The following is a 4,195-nucleotide window of genomic DNA, read 5'->3' on the forward strand; positions in this document are numbered from 1 at the left end:
AACATCATCATTTTCAGACTTAGTTTCCCAGAGATTTGCAATATCAAAAGTAGTGTGCTCTTCCAAATCATGATCACTAATGTAGGTAAAGGGCATAGGAAGATCATTGTATTTAGATTCATTATCATAATAATCATCAGGAGCAACATACTTACGGTTACCTATCGTTATCTCATACACGCGGGGATATGCTGTTACCTCTTTCTTTTTATTCCCCTTCTTCTTTTTCTTCTTCTCCTTTTCCTCGTTCCATTCTTTAGGAGGGAGAGGCTTGATGAGAGGCTTCTCCACATAACCTGCTTTATTTCCAGAAACAATAGAAGAAACTTGGGAGGATTCCTCCTTTTCATTAATAAGTTCAAAACACACAGCGGTCCTATCATATTTTGGCAAGGTGTCATCTTCTAAAATATTTTGTATGTAAGTATTTGTATGGCAATTATCAATGCAATAAGAAAAACACCCATGCAGGACATCATCAACATCAAGATCATTAATATCTAACAAAGAAATTTTTCTTGATAACTCTTCACACCACAAAAATAAAGTAAGTTCATCATGCTGATTAGGAGTAATTTCATCATCACAATACAAATTTGCAGCGCTCATAGGGTTCAAATTATCATTGGAGGAGCATTGAAAATTAAAATGACCCACTCTATGGCAAAGTTCACAAATAAAAGGATAGAGGACACAAACTTTTTTACCAAGATCATCTAGCGCCCTAGACCACTTTCTAGTTTTTTCATTAGTATGATGGATACAATATTCATCTTCGATTTGATTAATTCCACAAGGTCTATGCATTCCACAAAAATTAACATGCTTATAGGAAATAGCATTCTTAGGAGTTTGAGCATGTTTATTGCAATCATTAACAACAATTTCATCCTTCATACAAGCCTCTTTAAAAGGTTCATGATACTTATCAAAATTCTTCCTAGGCAATTCAAAATGAGAGGCAAAAGCTTTATAAAGATTTGCAGCAACTTGAGAGTCAAGACCATAGGTAGCACTCATATTTCAAAATTTACCAGTATCCATAAAAGTTTCAATGCATTCATAATCATAGTTTATACCTGATTCTCTACCCTTGTCGTTCTCCCAATCTTCAGCGTTCTCCTGAATCCGATTAAGAAGGTCCCATTTAAACTCTTCTTTATTGTGCATGAATGATCCAGAACAAGAAGTATCCAGCAAGGTCTTGTCTTGAAAAGAAAGTCTTGCATAGAAATTATCAATAATAACATTACCAGGAAGCTCATGATTGGGGCATTTGAGCATTAAAGACTTCAATCTCTCCCATGCTTGGGCAATACTTTCTCCATCATGAGGCCAGAAATTATATATTCGGTTTCGGTTTTTGTGAATTTCACTTGGAGGATAGAATTTAGAATAAAATAGAGGCACAATATCCTTCCAATCAAGAGGATGCGCATCCTTCAGCAGTTTATACCAATGCGCCGCTTCACCAGACAACGACATAGAGAATAATTTCTTCTTCACTTCATCCATAGAGATACCTGCACACTTGAATAACCCGCATAATTCATGCAAAAACAGTAAATGATCTCCAGGATGGACAGTTCCATCCCCTTCATAGCGGTTATCCATAACACGTTCAATAATTTTAATAGGTATTTTATATGGAATACTTTCAGTAGGTGCATTTAAAATATCACAAGCATCATTAGAGTTATCGCATATGGGAGGTAAAATATTATCGGAGCAAATTTTCTCCCCTAAAGATGGGAAGCTAAAAAGATCACAAAAACTAGCTTCCCCAAGCTTAGACTTCTCCATAGCATTAGCAGTAATTGCATTCATACTAATAACATCGCTACTAGCATGCAAATAAGGTTCCATAGGTTTTTTAATTTTCGCATCAAACAATTCATGTCTTAAATCAGGAAATAGAATAAGAAGCTCATTGTTGTCCATTATGCCTAACTAGTGTAAACAAGAAACAAAAAGATGCAATTGCAGGATCTAAAGGAAATAGCTTCGAGCACTCACACACCGGCAACAAGACTAGGAAATAGCTTAGTAGTCGGAGGATGTGAATACCTTTTACCTTACCTCCCCGGCAACGGCGCCAGAAAATAGCTTGATGTCTACGGGTGCTTCTATTCTTGTAGACAGTGTTGGGCCTCCAAGAGCAGAGGTTTGTAGAACAGCAGCAAGTTTCCCTTAAGTGGATCACCCAAGGTTTATCGAACTCAGGGAGGAAGAGGTCAAAGATATCCCTCTCAAGCAACCCTGCAACCACAAAGCAAGAAGTCTCTTGTGTCCCCAACACACCTAATAGGTGCACTAGTTCGGCGAAGAGATAGTGAGATGCAAGTAATATGGGTGAGTATGAGTGGTAATAGCAATCTGAATAAAATATGGCAGCGAGTAAACATGCAACAAAACAGTAAACAAACGGAGATTCGATGCTTGGAAGCAAGGCCCAGGGATCCTGCTTTCACTAGTGGACACTCTCGACAATGATCACATAATAGAACCACTCTACACCCTCTTGTTGGATGATGAACACCACTAACTGTGTAGGATTACATGAACCCTCAATGCCGGAGTTAACAAGCTCCACAATATTCGATATTCATGTTTAAATAACCTTAGAGTGCAAGATAGATCAACACAATTACACCGAGAACTAACATAGCATGCACACTGTCACCATCACACTATGAAGGAGGCATAGATCACATCAATACTATCATATTAATAATTAACTCCATAACCTACAAGAGATTATGATCATAGACTACGCCAAGTACTACACAGTGCACACACTGTCACCATTACACCGTGAAGGAGGAATAGAGTACTTTAATAACATCACTAGAGTAGCACATAGATGATATTCAACTAGATCACATAAAGAGAGAGATGAACCACATAGCTACAGCGGAGCCCTCAGCCCCGGGGGTGAATTACTCCCTCCTCATCATGGAGACAGCGATGGCGGTGAAGATGGCGGTGGAGACGGCGGTGGAGATGACTCCGGGGGCAATTCCCCGTCCCGGCAGGGTGCCGGAACAGAGACTTCTGTCCCCCGATTTGGAGTTTCGCGATGGCGGCGGCTCTGGAAGGTTTTCTCTTGTTTCGTCAATCCGTCTAGGGTTTTCGCGATGGAGACCTTAAGTAGGCCGAAGGGCAGCCTCGGAGGGGGCCTGGTGGGCCCACACACTAGGGGGGCGCGCCCCACCCCTTGGCCGCGCCGCCCTGGCGTGTGGGCCCCCCCTGGCTCCTCTCCGGTACTTCTTCGATGCTCTGGAACCTTCCGGGAAAAATAAGGTGCTGGGCATTAGTTTCGTCCGATTCCGAGAATATTTCCTTACTAGGATTTCTGAAACCAAAAACAGCAGAAAAGAGGAACTGGCACTTCGGCATCTCGTTAACAGGTTAGTTCCGGAAAACGCGTCAAAACGATATAAAGTGTGCACAAAGCATGTAGGTATTGTCATAAAACTAGTATGGAACATAAGAAATTATAGATACGTTTGAGACGTATCAATGGGCAAAACTTAGCATTGGTGTATCGTATGTAGTTGTGCGACACGGGCAAGTCCGAAACGGTCACCTGCCCCACTATCTCCACCATATCTCCATCCAGCCACCCATCCCTTATCCTCACACACGAGCTCTCTTTTTTCCTCTATCTATTCTTCCTTCCTCCCTCCCTTCCTCGCTATACTCTCATCTTACCCGAGCCGGCCTAGGGCTCTTAGAGACCTCAGCCTCGTCTCCTGCGCGACGGTCGTGCCATGTCCCCGCCTCATCCTCCTCGGCTTCATCCCTTCTCATGCGCCATCGCCGGCGGCCAAGGGCTCCACCTCAGCCTAATCCTCCTCTCCTGTGTGTGGCAGCTGCATGGCCCGTGTCCCCACCGACCTAGGGCTCCTCCTCTCCCCGACTCCACGTGCCCTGCCCTGACCCGACGACCTCCGCCTCCACACGCCGTGCCACCCCAGCGCTGAGCCACCGCCACGGAGCATAACATTGTGCAAAAATATTATTCAAAAAGAGCAAACAAATTATTAAATTATTTTTCGAAAGTATACCCGTAGCGTACCTAAAAAATATACTCAGGGCTCAACCTGGGCATTGATACGTCTCCGACGTATCGATAATTTCTTATGTTCCATGCCACATTATTGATGATATCTACATGTTTTATGCACATTAT

At 42.5% G+C, this 4,195-nt stretch overlaps 1 non-coding gene across 1 annotated transcript; it reads left to right on the plus strand.

Annotated features, from left to right (window-relative positions):
* The first annotated feature begins 1,258 nt into the window (after nucleotides 1-1,258).
* Nucleotides 1,259-1,365, plus strand: LOC127318200 (small nucleolar RNA R71). Its single transcript, XR_007861754.1, has one exon. It is a non-coding gene; the product is annotated as a small nucleolar RNA R71 (small nucleolar RNA).
* Nucleotides 1,366-4,195: the final 2,830 nt, after the last annotated feature.

Source organism: Lolium perenne, chromosome 7 (genome assembly GCF_019359855.2).
Source record: "Lolium perenne isolate Kyuss_39 chromosome 7, Kyuss_2.0, whole genome shotgun sequence".
In the NCBI taxonomy this organism is placed as follows: Eukaryota; Viridiplantae; Streptophyta; class Magnoliopsida; order Poales; family Poaceae; genus Lolium; species Lolium perenne.